The sequence below is a fragment of the Lygodium microphyllum genome, chromosome 23, assembly GCF_053477565.2.
Source record: "Lygodium microphyllum isolate KBCC chromosome 23, Lygodium_microphyllum_v1.1.10, whole genome shotgun sequence".
Taxonomy (NCBI): Eukaryota; Viridiplantae; Streptophyta; class Polypodiopsida; order Schizaeales; family Lygodiaceae; genus Lygodium; species Lygodium microphyllum.
Genome location: NC_141157.1, coordinates 87,270,678 through 87,293,222, shown reverse-complemented (window position 1 = coordinate 87,293,222; position 22,545 = coordinate 87,270,678). Strand labels below are relative to the sequence as shown.

Sequence of the window (22,545 nt, the reverse complement as noted above, 5' to 3'; positions counted from 1 at the left end):
ATAGATCTATGGAAAGTCGTATTGATCGTGGATGCTTGGGTCAAAATCCACTCCCACCCTTCTCAGATATGGCATGAAGGCTAGATTATTTCTCTCGAAGGGTAGGGTGTTACAAAAATCCATCCATCCATCCATGTTTACATAAAAAATACGCCTCCTCCATGTGGGTTGGCACTGATAGCCCTTCACAGCCCTAGGCACTTTAAAAACTTTATTCTGCCAAAATTCTACATCCTCAGTCCCCCATAGGGTGGGATTCTGCTCTCTCTCTGAGGCCCGTTGTCTCCTAGCCGGCTTCCCACATTAATCACCTCTTCCACCGCCTTGATTGGCAATACTCTATGCAAGTTGGCAGGGAATTCAAAATTAAGGTTGAAGGGCCTTCTAGTGGTCTCCTATTGCTCCCAGATCACAAGTTCAGCATTAAAGCTCGCTGGGATGTTGTCTTGGCTTGGTGGGTTGGGCGCGATCAACGCCACTGCTAGCTTGGGATTCAGTCTTCACCTTGCTTACTCCACCATGCATTGTCTCTTCCTCTTAAGCTCCACTTTTCTTTTAGCAACAGATGTTGAGATGACAAGCTCAACACATGCGGACATTGATGATGGACCGCCTGGTTAGATGGGTCCACATGTCTACACTTAGCACCTCGGTGGTCATTATGACTCTCACATGGCCACTGACTCATTACTTATTATATTCAGGTTGTTACACCCATTTACAGCTGGCATAGTTATAGCGCCAGTCGACTAGTGTAGTCGGTTATGCATTGTTTGACTTAGTAGGCCACTTTCCTTTTATGTTGTATCTTATCTATACTTTGTGTACATTGTAAAGAGTGTGGAAGAAGAAGAAGAAATCAACAAGAAAACGTTTTGGCCTCCATCTCTCTTCTTGTCTCTTGAGTGAGCTTCTCCTTGTGCATTCTGTGTGTGTTCGGCGTAGCATCTTGAGCAACCCCCTTCACCACGCGATTCTTGACAACAGAGGTATCTAACTGCTAGTAGCTAATCTTCTAGTGGGCATGGGGAAGGAGGCTATGGGATAAAGTTCTTCTTTGTGACGTCCCATGTCAAATCTTGTGCTAGCCTCTTCTCCTTCTTGGCCTACTTGTTGTGCCCCGTCTGCGAACCCTAGTGCATCAACTTCTTGTGGGGTCAAGCCTACTTGTAATAGATAGTTTCATTGCTCTTCAAGGCCAATGTTGACACCCACGGGTTGCACTAGCATCTACAGGCCTACTCTCTGGGCCCTGCATGCAATCCCTAGCTTCTTCTTTATGGAGTCAACGGCCTCCCCTTCCACCATTTGAGTGACATCTAGTAATGTGTTTAGGAAGACACGTTGCTGGGCTTTGAAACTCACTTGGACGGTCTCTACTCGACTCTCAGCTAGCACTTTGTCCTTTTCCACCTAAGCCAGATGGCACGCCAAAGCTTTGACTTTTATCTCATTATGGTCTGCCCAATCCTCTAGTCTCTTCTCCATTTCATCAAAGTTGAGCCAGTATCATCAACCTTTACTCTTGATCTTCGATTTCTCTTTTTAGCCTGTGTTGCTTCTCCTACTTCGAGATTGCCTCTCTTACTTCAATTTATCTATCTCCTCTCAGTACCTATGTGCCCTTTCCTCTCTCACTATCTCTAACTCTTCTATGGGTTTATGGACCTTTTCCATCTCCCCTTGTAGGTCTTCATAGAGCCCTATAAGCTCAACACTATGGTGTCATCGGCTCACTAGGGTTTGAGTCTCTTCATCTAGCCTTGCCTGCCAATCGGTTTCTTCTTCATCCTTGGATGGCAACTGCTCCTTCAACTCACTTATCTCCCTTTGGCACATGGCTAATTGACGAGTTTTCTCTAATTGTGACATAGCCATGGCCTTATTTTCTACCTCTAGTTCAGCCGCTGCCATCTTCCTATCTTCCTTTGACTTCTCTAGTTTGCGAGAGGAGCTCCTTGACATATTCATCATAGTCTGTATAGGTGGCAGCTCTGTTGTGGGAATGGAGGTTGTGGAGGTTTCCCTCTTCTGCCTCTTGGGATCCTACCTAGACTCGACGCTATTGTCGATCTTTTAGTTCCTGTTATGGGGGTACCCTCTCCCATTCCTTGGGCCATTTCCTTATTAACAAAGCATTGTACCCAGGCCATGAGGTTTGTAGCATCTACTTTGGCCATGGATCTTGGTGAAGATATGATTGTGGGAGTGGTGGGCACTATGAGGGTGGGGGTGGGATTGATTGGGGCCTTGCCCTTGCCTTCTTTCACACTGTGGTTGGCGTGATCTCTAGTGCTTGTGTGCTTGAGCTCGGGCCTTCATCTCTAGACGGGCTTATGGCACCCAACTCGTCCTACCCACATAGTTTCTTTATAGATAGGCGTGTTGCCAAAGCCATGTCTTCGTCTTCCTTCCTTTTCAACTCCTCCTCTTCTTCTAGTGCCTTCCTTTTCCTCTCCTCCTCAGATTTTCTTGATTCTTCCTCCAACCTCCCCAACTCCTCCGTTTCTTTCTTCTTCCTCTCTTCCTCTTCCTTCTTAGACTCTCTTTTAGCTTTTTGTAAGTCTACTTTTTCTTTTTTCCTTCTTTCCTACTTGGCCTTCTCTTGCGAATCCTTCTTCTTTGGTTTTTTGGGTTTTCATTGGCTACTTTGCATTTCTCCTTCTCCTTCCTCATCCTCACTCACCGTCCTTTCATTGGAGTATGACTGATGTTCGTGGTGAGGAGGTGACCTCTCTGGTGTTTCTCCAACTCCATCTTCTTCACCGTGTCCTTCTCCCAGTGCTTCCCTTATTATAGCTATCAATACCCCATCGAATCCGATGGTACATGCCTTTGAGGATGACACTTTTCTTTTTGCCTTGGTAGCAAGGGACTCTCCTCCTACTAGTCTTCCTCCAGTTGCCAGTGCTTTTGTTAAAGACTCAATGGTCTTCCACACAAAGCCATTTAGGTTCACTTCATCAAGGGATCTTGTTGCAATGCTCTCCAACATAAGCACATTGATTCGGCTCATTATTGAGTTGTACCTATGGCTGGAGAATAGTGTGTGCATCATTTTGGCATGGAGCTAGATTTCGGGGTCAGGGATGTCTGCCAAGCTAATGACATTGTTTGTGTGGACTACCACCTTGTCCATTCCTAACATGGCGTGCACATCTCTCTTCGGCTGCCTTTCCACCTTATTGTCTAGGCCCAATGCTTTCTCCACCAACTCTGGCATTAACTTGATTTGGACTTGACAGGTTTCTTCTCTTTCCCTCATTGTCATAGTGTCGTGGTTTCTACCAAAGGTCCGGAGAAATTCTATGCACTTCTCATAGTCAGACAGCTTGGCCCACTACTTCCATGTACTTTTGCATATGGCATTGTTTGACAATCTGCTTCATTGCTCGTTCCTCCATGGAAACATCCTCCAAGTTCAAGAAGTGCCTGACCTTGAATTGTTAAAGGCCCTTGTTCCCATAGCAATGCCATATTTTGCCTGCTTTTCTTCTGAAAATGGCAACTTATTGGGTTTCTCTTGGCCTGCCATGTTGGGTGCGTGTCATGAAACCATGTTCACCATTAGTGCTTTTCAAAACAATCATTTGCAGAGGAAAAAGATCACATGCTTGCGGAATGGAAATGCTTAATTATAGGATTAAACTTCTCCCTCAAGCAGTCCATACATCCCAAATTTTATGATCCTTTTTCTTAATCATGAATTGGTTTTGATTTGTTTTCCTTTGCTTTTGAGTTTTATTCTTATTTCCACCTTACCCCCTCCCCCTATGAAAAGAAGAAGAATCCTTCCTAGGATTAAGGTTCAAGAGGTCAAGGGCATTCAATGCTTGGTTGTAGTGTTTAACTTTTGCACGAGCCAATCATAGAAGTTTGAATTGTATTCTAGATTAGCATAGAAATCCATGCCACAAGGACAAATGCCTACTTGAGTCATATAGGTGAGAAGATCCATGAGGAAGTCAGCAGAGTCAATTTGATTGGCAATGTGTAACTCGTCCTTGGTGAGAATTTGATCTAAATGCAGGTGCCCTCTGATGTGGTCTTCAAGTGGTCGATTACGAACCATGGTCAACACCCTATAGGAAGTTGGAGCTACATATGTGGGGGTCATACTCCGTGGTTTTGATCGTGCACCTCTCAAAGTTCAACGTTTGTCATGACTTGGCATCCTTCTAGTGCCCACTGAAGACAAAGGGTGTGACATTTGCATAAGAAAGATGAGTCATTGTTCGCAAGCTACTTCAACTTCTCAATTTCTTAGTTCGTGGCAAGGACTTTTCTTTTGTCATAAGATGTGATAAGGTATGGTTTGCATGCTTGTTCAATGGAAAGCTTGGTGACAATGAGTTCCTCAGCTGCCAAGGTAGCTTTGACAAACACGAATTTTGATTCCTTCCATGAGCAAGGTAGCGTTCACACTTCCATTGCTAAAGGCACCAAAATACTTAGGTCTAGTTGGTCGTAGCTTTTAGCCAGCATGGTAAACATGGCATCCAAGAGTCTGAGGCAAGCAACCAAGTCGTCACCTATATTCTTAGCTAAGTCAGTGGCCAAGGTTAGAATGGATCTCCATTGGTAAGAGGGTCTAAGGCCAACAAGTGGCTTCGGTTTGGTTAGGCTTGATGGTTTAACAGCTGACAAGTGTAGCTTTGGTTGCGGTTTTGGCTGGGGGTGTGGCCTTGGTGTACTAGCGGTGGCCGGTGCAGTGGGTGGCATGCTACTAGATGCTTGGGCAATGAATGGGATACTAGTAGGGTGAGGTTGAGGCAATGTATGAGTAGCGAGTTGCGGTTTGGGTCAATGGACTTGTTGATTTTTGATGGGTTTAGGTTTTGGAAGGGTAATGGGCCCTGCAGCAACCAAAGGCTTTTGTGATGTTGATGCTTGATTTGTCTTGATGCTTCGTGGTCAAGCTTAAGGGCGGCGTTTGAGTAGTGTCCTTGGCCATCTTGGCTTTAGGTCCCCAAATCCAGGTATTACCCTCGTAATAGCCTTGTTCTTGCAATAAGGTCTTGGGGACCCATCGCCGCTTGACTGTTTGTCAATGCCTGTAGTTTCTTCTAGGCCTCCTAGTTTTTGAGGGAAGGTTTCTAGCCTTGTGAGTACGTGGTTGGGTGCTCCTAGGCGGCAGTCTTGGATGTTCTGGCACCCATTTGAGTTGGTGTTCAAGGGTTTTAGCTTTGTGGTTGGCTTTTTGTTGGGGTTGAGGTTTGGCGGGTGGTGACGAATCACGACCCCCCTCCTTAGGCTTGACGGTGGGTTTCTCTACCACTGGCTTTGCGGACTGTGATAGCATCATGCAGCCCTTGCTAAAGGCTATGACAATGCATTGCCAATGACCATGCAGATGCATTGTGACTGGTAGTCAACATTATAGTGGGCTTGCTTCTTAAAGGTTCATTCTAATAGCGATTCCGGGCAACCTGCATCTTTCGTGTTTGGCAACACATAAAAGATCATGGGCAAGCTTTCAGACTCGATAGAGACTGTAACTTTGTACTTTCCCAGAAGTTCATATGATCAACTAGCTGCCAAATGGGTTGAGTTTGGTGTTAGTGGGCTGTAACTGTGGTTTGCCGATTTGAGTCCAATGATCGTGAGTCAGGATATTAAAGTCAGTGTCCTCATCAATCAATGCATCAATGGCTTGTGTCTGTTGGTCTGTACTAGTCATGCATAGGTAAGTTGGAGCTACTGCTTCCTCATCCTCCACTTCAATCTCCGTAATGGTGGCTACTCATACGTTGAAAGGGACTTCTAGCATCGGGGGTTCATGAAGTGGATAAGTGGGGGGGTAGTATTTCTTTATGCGGCTGCCATTAAAGAATCCTATGCCCTCACCTTCCAGGGTTTAAGTTCCACATTACCAGTTTGGCTTATGGTACAAACTCTGAAAGGTCCTAACCTCCTAAACTTTGTTTTTTTCTTATGTCCCTTGATCGAGTACAACAATACTAAGTCTCCTTGTTTGAAATCTCGTTGCTTGATGTGTTTGTCAAACCGGCTCTTGCGTTGTGCCTTTTCGCATATCAGTGTACATGGGTGGCTAGAAGCCTTGATAAGTGTTCTAGCTCAACTAGATGAGTGTGTTATTTTTGTGAGCTTTTGATTTCATGCTTTTGTAATTGAAATTGATTTTTCGAGCTTTTTGAAATAACCTTGTATTTCTTTTACAAATGACGTTGACATTATAAAGGCTAGATAAAGGTCATGCCATACACTACTTTTGGTTTTTAACATGAAGATATATGATATATCATGCATGTATCACCATTTGGGAGCTCCAAAAAAATATACACTATCTAAAATAGAGGAAGCAATGGTATCAAATAATCATGACAAAAGAAAATATACCAAACTTTTGCATCATCCAAAAATAGTACAATATTTAGAAAGGTTCCAACATTGCTATCTCATAGTCTTCTTACAATAAAAATGACATGTCACATACTATTGATGTATCTATGTACTCTTGCATAAACCCTCCACTTCATCCAAAATGACATCCCACATACTATTGATGTATCTCTGTACTCTTGCATAAACCCTCCACTTTATCTACCTCATCTTAAACATATATCTTAGCCAATCCGCTGTCATTAAATTGTATATGTCGTGGGGATGACCTCTTGCTTTGTGCTGCCTTAGCTCTACACAGTCTCCTTATCCCCAAGAATGATCAGCTCTCTATACATTGGGGTTTTTGCAACCACTCCTTTCATGGACCTTATGACAATGGAAGGGCTTGGTGCTTACTGTCAGCATGCCTTGGATATTAGTGACTTTATAGACAATCTGGATCCAATAAACCTCCTTGTCATGAACTCCAATGCTTTGCACATTGAAGGTATGGGTTCAAAACATCTGTGATGCATGCATCTATATCAATATCTTCCTCTTTCCACATCACCGAACAACCGATTAGCATGGACACTCTCAAATAGGTTAATACTTGGAATGTAAGCATTCTCATAGGGACTTTTGTTAGCCTATATGGAGATCTAGGAATTTACGTCATGTAAAAACATACATCAAATGCACAACAAGAAATCTCAACACACAAACTTACATCCAATTTAATGCCTCCTCAATGTGCAATTCTTTGCTCTCACCATTTCAACCATCTTTGTAGGGGTTTCATGTTTTCCAAAGTCACTTGGCTAACCCACCAATTTCTAATTGCTTTTTCCTACTAAGTAGCTTGCTGAGTCATCTTTGCAAGCCTCCATAGTCTATATGATGCCTTTGCCTATCAGAAGAAACTAATTTCTTGGTGTATTTTTGTAGGGTTTTCTCCCAATGAAAAAGACAAGAATGCTCTCTCTCTTCCATTACATTTTGAGGCCAATTGTTATACACTGTCCTTATAGCCAACCAATTTTTGCCACATCTGACATGAAAACCACTGAAGTTGAGTAGGCCATGCTTGTATTGTTCCAGGACATTGTTTAGAGTCTTCCAAAACAACACTTGATATTCACAATCCTCCTCTTTTGTCTTGCACATTGCTATTACCAGCATTGCTAATCAAGTATAAGTTAGTTCATACAAAAAGACAATATCTCCATAATAGTGCTAAACAAAAAAGTATCATGAGCATACTCATCAAGGATCATATATTGAGCACAACAATATTGTCCCCAACCATCTACATGGTGATTGTGATTAAAGTACACTCATGCATTTCCTAGATTCCATGTGCCTGTACCTCACATGTGATTAACTAGATCCACCCCTAAAGCATGATCGTTTGTAGTTATAGTATATGTTGTCATACCTATCACGAACTAATGTACCTTGTTTGGCCTTTTCTTATGAGACTATCCCCTTAAGACTATTTGACAGACAAAACAAATATTGTCAATGACCAACATCCACAATAGAGTAGTAAACAAAAATGTTAAGAACATTTGGATCTCACCCCTTGATTTGCATAAGTGGCATCATTTCATCGAGAAAGTGATTGAGATCTTTATTAATTGTCACTAGTCATCTCCCTCGGTAGTTTTCATACTTTCTCAATAGTTTCCCTTTGTGTTCCTTGATGGACATTGTGTGAATTCCACACCCACCCTCCCCAAACAGCCCCCAAAACTAAAAGAAAGGATCTACATAAAACTTTAATTCCTTAAGGGCTATTTTGGGCCAACAGAAGAGGTAGTAGATTTTAGATGAGAATACAAGATCTTTTAGAACTATTGTTTTGCTGCTAGCCGTATTGCTTTGGAAATATTTCCAACCATTGTAATTTTTTCTATTTTAATGTGTCCATTATCGATTGCTACATTTGATTTTGAGGTACTATAAAGCCAATTAGAATCCTCAAAGATCTAAAATTTTTATTATCCTAAACTCAAAGGAGCCTTCATTAATCATCATTTGGGGAAGGGGGGACATGAGGCTTTTAATGCTAGCTTTTTCATATTCATAACAGATCTATATGGTAGTAAAAAACAAGTAATAAGTATCCAGAAGACTTAATTGAGTTTTTACCATTACACATTCTTCCATTAGTGTCAATTTAAATCAAATTAGAACCATCTCTTTACTACATCTAGAAAGACTAATACCTTTTAGATCTCTAGCCATCATTTTTGAATGTTTCAGCCATCAAGAGCATGTGTAGATACCAAAACTAGTAGGGGAGAAAGGGGATACCCTTGTTTGATGGATTTTCTTACGGGAATGGGTGGATTGAGATTACCATTGAATACTGCGCTCGAGGAGGAATTTCCAAATAAATTCATGACAAACTTAATGAATTCTTTACCAAAACTTGTGTCATACAAAGATTGAAATACAAAGTCACATTTTAGTGTATCATAATCCTTATCAAAGTCAAATTTTAAATTTGTGGGATGGCTCCAAATATAACACAAACTTTAATATAGACAACAAGGGGATCAATGTTTCTTTGAAGGCTTGATAGGATTCATTAGGAAACCCAGAAGTCAAGGGTTCTTCCCTTTCATAAGCTCATCAATGGTGTCACTTAGGAGGTTGTGCTCTAGAAGAGAAGTTGTGGAGGGGCCCCTTAGGTCTACATTTGTCACTTTTGCTCTAGCTCATATCTTTTCTTCATTATAGACTAGTGGAGAGATAAAAATATTGGTAAAGCACTCACAAACCATGGTCATATCTTAGGCCTACTTAATTGCTTTACTTGCCTTCTTGTCAACTAAAAGAGGAAGTAATTCCCTTTCTATCTTTTTCTTAATTATGTTAACCATTTCTTTTGAAGAAGGTTCATCAAACTTACCAATCCAACATGTCCTTGTTAAGAGCATAACTTCTTGAGTCTCAACCTCTTCCTCTTTCTTAAGTTCAATTTTATGTTTAGGAGTTCACCTTGGGCTTTAAGGTCCCCATGATTTGCTAAAATTTCCAAATGAATGCACTCGACATGTTTATGGGATTGTCTAGTCCTTCTATAACCCTATGATTCTAGTTTTAACTTCCTTAAGTAGGCCTTGGGTCTACTTAGTAGCATGGTTTCAAGTAGTTGCAAGAGATGAAAAGAGGAAAATTCTTTGCCCCATATTTCCTTGATATTGCTTTGCACAAATTCCACTTTAAAAAGGCTACTACCAGTACAAAACCATCTTGCCTTGATGGTATTATGGCTATTTGAGAGGGATAGGTTGATGCACTAGGGGTTAGATGTAGGAATGTCTTCAAATAATTTGAAGGCAATGTTAAAAAATGTGGTATGTCTTCCTAATGAGCTATAAGCCCTATCTGTTCTAGGCTGCTTTCTCATTGTATCCCCTCTATTAGGGAATTTGGGAATTCTCATATAGTTTGGAAATTCCCAATATCATTAATATTTGGCCACATGGTCAAATCTTGTCCCCTTACTTGAAAGTGGAGTCTACCCTAATTACTATATAGGTTGTGTTTCCAAGTCCCACTTTGAAGCATGGGTTAAGATTTAGCCACATGGCCAAATCTTTACCTCTTGTTTGAAAGTGGGACTTGGGAGATTCCCAAATTCTCTAATATGGTATTGTGAAACTTTTCTTAATGTCAAATTCAACTAGGATTTGTGCTACTTTAAGGTTAAACCATGAGTGTTTTCCCTTGCTAGCATTGTCCTCAAGTAAGAAATACATTCTTAATAAGGTTAATAGAGAATCTCAAATTAGACCAATACTTTTCTTTCTTTCAATTTTTGAGAGAAAGATGTATTAAACCAAGAAAGAGAGAAACATGTACACTTGGTCTCGTGTATCTAGACTAGAAATACAAAAACTAGTAGTCAACTTTATAAGTTCACAAGGTTACATCATTAGTCAAATTTGCTTAATTAAAGTGGTGCATCTAAGCAAAGAAGACTATATTTCAAGATGGCTAGATAGTGGGCTATCTCTACATCTTCTTGATTAAAGTGGTGCATCTAAGAAAAAAAGGCTATATTTCAAGATATCTCTACATCTTCTTGAGAGTTTAGGAATAGATATTGGTCTAGATAGTGGGCTATCTCTATTTCCTTCCATATTAAGTTTGCTAGGGTGAAATGGCTTTACATAGTAGTAATGAAGGAATGCAATAACTTTTTTATTACAATGGTAGTTTAGGAATATATGAGAAATGGAATTAATTTCTTGATTGCAACTAGGATAGTGGCCGATGCGCCAATACCAACTATTTCATTGGTACAAACCTCTCTTTGAGGGATTAGTTGACTGAGAGACTAAATTTTATTTGGAATGTCCAGTAATTCATACTTACCTTGTCTGGAAGGTCAAGTGTTGGACATAAAGTAGTAGGTCATCAAGCCAAAGGTTCTTGTCTTCGGCATCGTGAAGTAGCATGATCATCTGCATGCACACAAATCATGGGCAAGATGCGCAGTGGTGGGGTGTGGTTTCTTCAAGGTGAGGACCCAAGCTCACACACTAAATAAAATGGGGGGTGACCTCCCTCCAATTGTTCACGTGCACTAAAAAAAGGGGGGTGGCTCGTGCACTAAAACAAAGGGGGGTGCCCGTGCACTAAATAAAATGGGGGTGGCCTCCCTCCAATTGTTCACATGCACTAAAAAAAGGGGGTGGCAGCCCCCCCATTGTTTGTGTGGACGCAAACGATGGGGGGGTGCCACCCGCCCTTTTTTTAGTGCACATGGACGATGGGGGGGCTGCCACCCCCCCTTTTTTTAGTGCACGTGAAAAATTTGGATGGAGGCCACCCCCCATTTTATTTAGTGTGTGGGCTTGGGTTCTCAATGTGGATGATGGCTTTTTGCATGCCGATGATGGGAGGACCTACTTTTGGAGTAGCAACAAGAGCATGAGTTGCTAGTAGGGCCTAGCGATGCCCAAGTTGGAGGGGCCAAATGAGAGGTGTCTGGAGGCTACCATGGTGGGCTACGAGGCCATGTGAGCGTCGTGCATATGTAGAACTAGGCGGACCATCTCTAGCTACAGCCCCCAACCGTAGGTGCATTAGCAGCCTATGCTTCTTCTCTAGCTTGTGTAGGGAGTGATGTGGTAATGGCCCAGTAGCTGTAGTGCATGCGCCCAATTATGGAAAGAAGCCTTGATTGGCCCCAAAGGCAGCTCCCGCGACCTACTCCTCTCATTTGCAGCTTCCAATTCATAAAATTAATCACCATGATTAGTATCATTACAATGACTACTAGTACCCACAAAGAATAATATTCTTCATTCTATATTAAGTCATGAACCATTCTAGTTGAGCTCTCACAGCACACCCTCCACATGCCTCCAAGCTTAGCTCTTAGTTAATTCATCAACGTTTGATCAACGTTTATGCTCCGCTTTCTTGACTCTAGTGTCACATGTTAGATGGTGTATCAAACTCTAAAACCTTAGGTAGGATGAATAAAATGATGCCTCAAAGAAAAGGACCAATAAAGTGCTACCTCCCAAAAGCAAAACACGCTATAATTTTTGAAAAATGATACAATTTGTAAAGCAATTTAAAGTTATGATCTTTTTTTTTTCATTTGTTCACGTAATGAGACGTGCGGCAGAGAATGATAGGAAGAGAAAGCAAAGCTTGGATTGACAATGTGGTAGCCTTCAATCCACAAGCTATTTCAATGGCCTATTAAATGTACTTCTTGATGACTACAAAAAGAAGAGATAAATAATGAGAAGGAAGAGAACAAAGGGGTTCTTTTTCCCATTCAACTTCTAAGGTTCTTCCTCTTTTCTTGAGTCATCACATTAGTATTAGTGCTCCTAGTATTGACACTGCTAATGGTACTATAGTTACCATCGCCAACACTACCACCACTAGTACAAACATAAAAGGGACGCCTTTTGTAACCACCCTTTTGATCATATGCAAACAATGCTCATTTCATATAAGCAAAAAGGACTTCAAAAAGCAAGCTTTGAGACACTTCCTCATCAAGAAAAAGATGAAGCCTCATCACAAGCTTGTTAGGAATCTCAACAAGCAATGGGCCTTTTCTATGATCTTGAGGTAGGAGGGAGGCTGAGGTGTGGATAGGAGACTATCACCTCGAAGCAATTGTGCCATGGTGTTGACGAGGTGCTAGCCCACATGGAAATGTATCTCGGACATTTGAGGTTTGATGACCACTATCGTGGACTCACATGTAGAGCATTAGATCTAAGTGTTGATTTAGTTTGCAGAGTTCTATTACAAGACAGTGCATGTATTTGGGTGCAATCTTGATTGTGGCATAAAACAAATAGAAGCACTACAATGAGAGGAACACTAAGTCAACTTATGTGCATGATGTATGGTACACTCCTAATTGAAAATTGCACGCAGAGTAAGTGATAACAAGTAGCCTAGATATAAGCAATGAATAAAAGGAAAGTTGTCAACACATGGCCATACACTAACCAAGTTGAACCTTTCAACCATGAAGTTCATATAAGGATTGCTCAAGTTAGGGATAACTGTCAAATCACATTTTATCATAGTTGCTAGACTTGGCATGCCTTCTAAATGATCGTATCTCACGAACTAAGAGCTCCATTGTCGTACACTAATAACTATAATTTGTTGATTCATCATAGTCATATTGCTTGGATCCACCACCTTATCCCTACTTATCCACTATCTACTTTCTTGACTCCATTGTCTTGTCTTACTCGACTCCATCATCTTTACCCTATTTGGCTTTGTCTTTACACTTGTCTCCCTCTCATCATCCAATTTTTAGATCCAATACTTGGCTCCAACACTTTTTCCTAACTCGGCTCTATCACCTTTGCTTGACCTGGCTCTACCACCTTTGCCATAATTGATTCCATCTAGTACACATCCATTTGGCTCTATCTCACCACTTTGCTCTTAGAGCCTACTAGACTCCATAGTCTCACTCCCTTGCTCAACTACATAGTCTTCCTCTCAAAGTCAATCCATACACAACTCAAAATCCATGTAGATTCATACTCTCCATCCAACCTCCACTCAATCTCATCTCATACTTGGATCCATGTCGCATGTGGACTTTGAGCCAGTTCTTCCAATGTACTAGGACTTTGCCTATTCTCCTTAGAACTTGATTTTTAATGATTATTATGATTAGTATGATGTAGTATGTATGATGGCATCTATGTATGTTTGATTATATTCATGTTTGCACAAATAGATTATATGTATGTATGCATGATGGCATCGATGTATGTATGCACAAATGGGTTGTAACCCTTTAATGTTTTTAAGAACTTCATGATTTTATTCATGTTTATGTTTTCATAGTCATATTTTATTGAATTCAAGATGAGTTTAATACATTCATTTCCAAATAAACTGCAAAAATCAAGGGTTGAGGATTGCCAAAATATGAAACACAAAAAAATATTAAAGCTGCCATGAGAGCTAAGGAAGAATGGTTGAAAGACCATGGCTACAAGTATCTCTCCATTGCCAATCATACAATTGAGAGAGTTTTTCAAGGTATTATATGGGATTCAATGGAACAAGCCATGCATGGTGAAGATTACTTGCAACAAGCTATATTGCCTACCAAGCTCCTAAATTTCCTCAAAGAGTTAAGTTTATTTAGTGTGTCTAAATGCTCTACTTGTTTCAATCTAATGAAAACAAGTGTTATATTTCTACTTTTATAATGTATATATTTGTGAGAGTGGGTCCCATTCTACAAAAGAAAATCATTTTGCATCTCATGAACCTAATCAAGGCAAAAGACCCCCAATTCTTTGACTTTGGAGACTATAAAATCTTTCGAAGATAACATAAGGAAGGAAGTATATTGGGATCACATGTATGTCGAAGCTTCCTAACTTGCAAGCTTTAGGTTGATGGTTCCGATCTTCCATTAGATTTTGAGGACTACTAAAAGCCTCCTTTAAGATCCCCACACTATAGGTTGTAATTCTATCAATGTTGTGCTACCATGCTTGCTTCTATTGTAATCTAACCTAAAAATCTTTGTGATTTTCATGTTTGTCATGAAGGGATATGTAACCTTATTATGTCATTTAGTTTGACATTCTGCTTTCTGGTTCATTGTGTTGATACCATACCATGTGACTATGTGGTTGGCATGTGACTATATTGGTTTGTGACTAGATGGGAGGGTTGTTGGTATACTATGTCGAAAAATGTTTGCTAGTATAAAGGAGTCTCTACCTAATTTTATCTAGGAGATTGCGTGCATTAGGATATTTGATTTGTGCTTAAGAGAGCGTACCTTGTGACTACATGGTACATATGTTTTACTAGTTTTTCATTGGTTATGTTGAGAATATGCCGCATTGGTTTTGTTTTCATGATGTGTGTTAATGTATTGGACACAAGCAAGAAATACTTTTACCCTAAACTGGTTGGTTATGTTGAGAGCATGTCGTGTTGGGTTTGTTTTTGTGTTTTTTGGATAGCTTTGATCTAAATGAAAAGTTTCATACTCTTTTAGTAATAGTGAAGAATTGTTATTCTCTTTTCATATGCATGAAAATTGTGAACTAGAATCTTTTCCTATTTTGGTTGATTGTGCTATGCAAATCATGCATGGCCTAGGATATTTCCATGTGGAGGTATGTTGCATAGAGATATTATATGTAGAATGGTTATTTGCATGAAAAAGCTCGAAAAAAAAGGATTGATTGCAAAAGAATGAAAAGGAAAGCTGGCAAAACTAAAATCCCCCAACTAGATGTTTCGTCCATGCTTCCTTTCCCTCCCATCTCTCTTGAATAGCGATTCTCAAGTTAGGAACAAAGAATTCTATAGGTAGAATTGCCTTTGTTCCGTAGGCCAACGTGAAGGGGGTTTGTCCCACGGTCGTTTTATAGGCTATCTGATAGGCCCATAAGGTTGCCATTAGCTTGTTATCCTAGTCACTGCAGGAAGTAGAGACTACCTTGGTCAGGACATTTACCATAATCTTATTTGTGGATTCTGATTGGCCGTTTGCCTAAGGGTAGTAGGGTGAGGATTTCCAATGGATAATCAAGAAGGTGGACAACAGATGAGCAATCACCTTGTTGATGAAGTGCATGCCTTGATCATTGACAAGCTCAATGGGGCAGCCAAATCGAGAGATTACCTTCTCCCATAAGAACTTAACAATGGTTGGTGCATCGTTCTTCCTAGTGGCTTGAGCTTCCACCCACTTTGTGAGATAATCACTCGCAACAATGATGTAGTTGGCTTGCAAATGTTGAGCCACAGGACTGATAGGCCCAATGAAGTCGATCCCCCATTTCTCCAATGGTTGACGTGCTATGATGGGACTTAGCTCCATTTTGTCCTTGCGAACTAGCACCTTAGTCCGTTGGCACTCATCACAGTGTTTCACAAATTGTGCCGCATCTCGAAAAAGTGTGGGCCGCCACAATTGAGACTGCAGCACCTTGCGGAGTGTTGTATCTCCACTGAAGTGTCCTTCTGCAATTCCGTCATGCGCCTCAACTAGTACGTCGTGCATTTTGTAGCCACACATGATCCCTCTTGCCCTAGCCGATAGAGTTGACCTGCTATTAATTGATAGGGTTGGATTTTGAGAATGAATCGCCTCACTCAAGCCATTTCTATCGGTCGATCAGGTAGTCCATGCTCTAGCGCTTGGACTATGTTGTTTGCCTAGTATGGCGTCAAGTCGGCTCTAAACAGATCTCTTTCCCCAAATACGGTGAATAGATGTGCATTGGGCAATTCGTCTCCAATGCCCTATCCAACAACTTCTTGGGTATGCGAGACATATGATCAACCATATAGTGTTACTTTCCCTTGTGTACGACGATGGAGAAGTCAAATTCAAGAAGCAAAAGTAACCATTGAGCTATGCGTCCTGTAGCACATGGTTTGTTTACTAGATATAACAAGGCTTGATAGTCAATGAAGAAAATAAAGGGTGTAGCCAGAAGATAATGCCGAAATTTCTTTATGAAAAACACCATTGCTAACCCTTCTCATTCAGTTATAGAGTAATTCATTTCTATATCCGTGAGTTGTCTACTAGCAAAACTCATTGGATAGTCTAAATTGTGGTCACCAGGCTAGCACAACACAACTCCAATTGTGAATTTTGAAGCATCAATATGAACATGAAAGGTTATGTTGGGCCCTTAAGATTGGTGCAATGGTTAGAGCCTTCTTCAATTCCTCATATGCGTACTGGCATTACTGAGTCCATTCAAATATTATCAATAGCTTGTATAGGGGTGTAGCAATCAATGCATAGTTTAGCACAAACCGTAGATAGTACCTTGTATGGCCGAGGAAGCACTGAACTCCCTTGTAATCGGTTGGGGGTGGATTATCAACAATAACCCTTACTTTTGAGAAGTCAATGGCAATGCCATTCTTGGACACCATATGCCTTAGGATGCATTCGTGCTTCACTTAAAACTGGCACTTCAAGGGGTTCAATGAGAGACGATATAGTCTGCATCGTTCAAAGGCTGCTCGGAATTTGTCTAAGTGTTCCTTCTAGTTGGAGTGAAGACATAAGTCATCAACGAAGACCTCTAACTCTTTTTTTGGCATGTCCTTGAATATTGCACACATGAGCCTCTGAAAAGTAGCAAGTGCATTAGTCAATTCAAAAGGCATGATTATGTAGGCGAAGACGCCCCACTCAATAGCGAAGGTGGTCTTGTGTCTATTGTCAAGGTGCACTTGCACCTGATTTTATCCTGAGAAGCCGTCCAGAAAACTGTAATCCTCTTTGCCTACTACTCTCTCGAGCATGTGTTCAGTGTATGGCAATGGATAATTGTCCCTCTTGGTAGCAACGTTTACTTTCTTGTAGTTGACGCACACTCTGATCTTTCCATTCTTCTTTAATATGATCACTATGAGCGAGAACTTTCTTGTAGTTACACAAAGGTGGGACAACAAGATATTTCAAAAATTCTCCATACAACAACTCGAAAGCTACGAGCTTTGGTCCAAACACCGACTTGAAGCATGAAGGGAATTCCTCTAGTAGGGGATTAAATCTTGTGCCTGGCGTTGAGATTGCAAAGAATTGCTCCAGTGAGGAAATAAGGCATGCTAGCGTTTTACATCAGGATAATATTGTGCATTACATTAGTGTAGTGGCTTCCATGGCAAGAAAGTACAATGGACCACCAAGGTAATCAAATAGTAGTAGAGTACTCATTCTTTTTGCATGTAAATGCAACCACTAGGATAGTGGGCGGGTACGTATATCTTATGTATGTATGAAAAAGTCAGAACGGTTGCTCCAGTCCTTTAGACTTTTCTCTCGAACTTTTGTCATGTGTGTCTGGAACGAAGAAAGGCTTGGGAGAGATCACATTGCTCATGGTTGGTAAGAGAAGAAAATGGCTCTATGAGTCTCGGGTAATCAATCTGGTCGACTCCTCATTCAATACTCTAAAAAATTGGCTTATTTGATGAGAAACTACAACGGAGTGGTCCTTAAATAAAGACTTTGCAAGGAATGTACCTTCCCCAGCATTTTGCAAGAGAAGGTGGTAAGAGAAGGATATAGCTCTACCATGCTTCTGTATCTAATGTAGTCAACTCCTTGTTCAATGCTCCACACAATTGACCCTATCCATGAGAAACTACAACCAAGTGACTAATTTAATTAAAGACTTTGCAAGGATTACACAAATAATACACATTGCCCAACATTTGTTGCCCATCAATGTCTTACTCGACATTTGTTGCCCATCAATGTCTTACTCGTACCATCAATATTAGAATTGAAAATGTCGATAGTTTATGACTCTACATAATTGGGATTTAACTATAAGATTTGTATTTGGGGTTAGGATTTTCTCAACATTATCTCTCATCAGAATTAAAGATGGGGGAGATGTGGAATAAACAATGGTATGCTTTTTTAGAATATCTTATTTGTCCATGCATTCATGGGATAACCAAGAGAAATGAGTGAACTAGGATGTTGAAGTAAAGTAGGGCATGCCAAAGTCTAAAAAACTTGACATAGTCCTCAAAATGAGGTATCCTCCCTCTTTATCCCTCGTCTCCCACCACCTCTCTCTATGCTCACTCTCCAACACCACTACTTGCTGCGAAGCGGAACACATGGCAAATCTAGCAAATCAAATCTCAATCATAAACAAAGATTTTAGTGGAAAAATCTAATAAATCAAACATCTCAACTATGAAATACAAACAACATTATAATACATAAGAGGATTTGAATAACTCAAAGATTGAGAAAGACAAGAGAAAAACGCACGATTGGGCCCAACCTCCCCCATGGCAAAATCTATTATTTGCCATCCTTAATTATATATTATAGTTTTACATGGATATTTGCATACATATTTTATAAATATTTATCCTTCTTCATGGTTGTTCATGTCCACATCTCATTTCATCTTGAGTTTATTCTTCTCTTACCAAGATTACCCCTTTCAATATACACACCATTTTCCATTATCTTTACCTTTTAATAAATGTTAGTTTTTGTCATTTATGTGTTTGTAACAAAACTTTCCTTTCTTTTCCTTTTCGAATCAACCAGGTGGAGTGCGTAATTGCAATTTTTTTGTGAGGGAATGCTGGATGGTTATATATTTTTCGACTTTTTATTATGAGCTTCATGGTGTGGTTGTTTTTCTGTCTATCCTAAGTGTGAAGTTAATCTTGTGTGCAAGTTGGTTGAAAGCCCTATCTTTTGTGTACTAAGTGGATTTTTCTTGTGGTGAGTTTTTAATCCTAGGCTCCCCGTTCTAGTTGTGTTTTTCTATTGTGTGTTTTTTTCCTTCTCTATCCAATGGCAATTCAGAGACAATGAAGAAAAGAAAAAGAAGATTCAAGATGAATATTTTTCAAGTGCTGATCGTGGTTCTTCTCCAATTTGTTCGCGGGGACGCTGTCGTGATGTTATGAGGACACAGTGTGAAAAAGTATGGAATGCATCATCATTCGACTTCTTCATTGATCAAGAGAGTCAATGTGATCTGAGCCATTAGTACTAGTGTGAGTTGCATGCACTATCCGAAAATACTAGATTTTTGGATAATGTTAGCTTATTTTCGATATTATTTATTGTAAAAATCCAAAAAAGTTAGAAAAAAGCTTCTAGATTAGGATGGCATGCAAAAAGCTAATTGCTTTTTTAGTCAATTAGGGGATTTTCACAAAAGGGACAAATTGACGAAATTGTGCACGTCGCGATTGCTGTAAACAAGCTGAAAACTGCAGATTGAATTGAAAGAAGAAGAAGGAGTGATCTGGGAGATCCGTGAGTAGATGTCTTGCAGTTTTACATTCCTTTCGGAGCCAAGGAGCCATCAGATTTGGGTTCCGAGCAGCAGAGAAGGAGCTGTAATTTTTATGCACATTTTGTTCTATGAAGAAGCTCCAGGAGATCTAATGCCTGGAGATTGCTTCTGAGTAGTACAAAGATTCCAGGTTCTTTCAATACATATTGACTCAATTCATTGTGATTTGTCTTTGTAGTGTTTACCACTTGGGTATTCTCTATCTTCTCTTCCATCTCCTATCTCTACTTCTGATCCCCGGTGGATTCGACCTTTCCACAAAAACCCCTCCGACAACGCTTCACTCTTAAGCGTGGGAGGAATGATAACTGAGAAATATGTGCAAAAATAGGCACCAAAATGAGCTCATATGGAAACAACTTTTTGTAAAATGACTCATTGCAAATGTAGTTCTTGGAAAAAAATTCAAATATGAAGCAATGTAACAATGCGGGTCCTAAGGCTTACATCTTAAAATATGAAAAGGAAAAGCAAGGTCAAATACCTTTGTCCTATTCTCAAAATGAGGGGTCTCTAAGACCTTAGGAAAATGTATGCAAACTCACTTTTATAATATCAAAAAAAGGAAAAGGTGGTTGTGAGTCGTGGGATTTGGAGAGGTGGAAGGTTGAGGTGGTTACAACCTCTCTATGTATTATTACACTGACAATACCTGCACCTGCACACTACTCTCTCTCTCTCTCTCTCTCTCTCTCTCTCTCTCTCTCTCTCTCTCTCTCTCTCTCTCTCTCTCTCTCTCTCTCTCTCATAGATACACTCAACACTCATGGATGCTCGAGCATAATGTTGGTAGAGAGAAGAATAAAGACATATACTAATTGTACATCATATAGCCTCATAAGACTTTCTGAATCAAATCACCAAAAGGTATTTAAAAATTCCTCAATAAAACTATTCAACAAAGTTGGAAGCTTGGTCAAAACACCAACTCAAATAATAAATGGAATTTCTCTAGTAGGGGATTAAATCATTTGTACACATCTCTCTATTAACTAAAATTTTGATGTTTATAGGTGCACTTCTAACAAGCTACTAATACAATCTTCCTTTCCCTTTGGTCCTTGATCTTAGTCCATCTACCATTGGTTTTCCCCCCCCAATTTCATGTTGTATGGTCTCCTATTTTTATGAATGTATATCCTCTATAGCTAATCCTATATTTTTGTTTTTCACCCTAAAACACCCCCTAGGGTGAAGTAAGTAAAATGCTTTTCTCATGGGGGAAAAAGTTTACATGGCAGGTGTCACCTGACATTAAAAGAGATCCCCTTTCGACATAGAATACATGGAAAATTATGTTGTCTTGAGATTGCAAAGATTTGATGTTGTGAGGAATTAAGTCATGCTAGCATTTTACATCAAGATAATATTGTGCATAAGCACACTTGCTTCCATGTAGGAAAGTACAATAGACCACCAAGGTAATCAAATAGATTGGTACTTATTACGTTGCATATAAATGTATGTGTATCTTATGTATGTATGCAAAGGTCGGAACGGTGGCTCCAGGCCTTTAGACTTTTGTCACGTGTGTCTGGAAGGAAGAAAGGCGTGGGAGAGAGCACATTGCTCGTGATTGGCGAGAGAAGGTTGGTAAGAGAAGAAAATGGCTCGGGCAATCAAGCTAGCCAACTCCTCGTTCAATGGAAGGGAAAGCTCGCAGCAAGACTTGAGACACCGGAACGCCATGTATGTATAAATGGCAGAAGAGATGACCACCACAATTCCGAAAGAAGACATATATTGTGGGATTACTTTGACGGGAAGGCACGTACAAATAGCTCCTTTTGGCGTGCGGGTGCAGACGGCGACGACGGCCAAAAGGATTTGTAGTCATCGTGGGACTCGGGAGCGAGGCCGATTCCGTTGCCGGGACTTGAACCCGGGTCGCTCGGGTGAGAGCCGAGTATCCTAACCAACTAGACTACAACGGATCGATGCATGGCTTCGCTAGCGCCCGTTTCTTGCACACTTCCCGTGCCTCCTTCTAGTCTCATTCCTAGTAAAATTGCGGCATCTCAACGGGTGCACAAACACTCCCTTGCCCGCGGCCCCGCTCTATAGGCGCACTCCACGCTCCATCTCATACTTTATACGGCGACGCCTCCGCAAAACCTGCAACAAAGCAAAACGCTTCTTTACCGGATTAATGCCACCCCTTCCCTACGGCCAACAATGGAGCGCGCGCAGGCAGAGAGTGCATCGTCATCGTCATAAACTGTGCTGATCTCGGAGGGTGCGTTGCAATGTCCATTTGAACGGACATACCAGCCAACCAACATAAACCAAGCGAGGCACTAGATTACCTGCCATGTCACGTCTACGCACCACCTGCTCGTGGAGGCTACAACGTCTATCGCTTGCTTCTATGGGAACGCATAGGACCGGTGCTGCAAAACCACACACGAGACGACGGTACCGAGCGAAAACGACAAGACAGACAGTCCCCTTACTTTCACTAGGTGCACTCGTAGCTACGCCTTTGATTTTGTAGGTTCTGGGATGCATTCATCATGTCAAGCCCACCACTCAAAGCCCTTCAAGTCTAGTGGATCATATCTTATCAGTTATCACATATTACTAGAGGCTTTTCACAATCTATGTAAACATCACATGTTAGTATCTGAGGTACAACTTTTGAAATTTAGAATTCATGTATCCATCGATGCCACACCCTAGGGGCATGTCTCGATCCATATAATGGCCTCTTTAGCTTATAGGCTTTGTGAAAATGGGGGGGCATCAACTCCTTTCTGGTGGTGGCTAAGCCATATACTTCCCCCGCCATTTAAGAAAGCAGATTTCACATCCTTGTGATAGACTAGCCACTCCTTCT

General features: G+C 40.7%; 1 non-coding gene across 1 annotated transcript; it reads right to left on the bottom strand.

Moving 5' to 3' along the window:
• Positions 1 to 21,570: 21,570 nt before the first annotated feature.
• On the bottom strand, positions 21,571 to 21,643 carry TRNAE-CUC (transfer RNA glutamic acid (anticodon CUC)). The gene has a single exon. It is a non-coding gene; the product is annotated as a tRNA-Glu (tRNA).
• Positions 21,644 to 22,545: the final 902 nt, after the last annotated feature.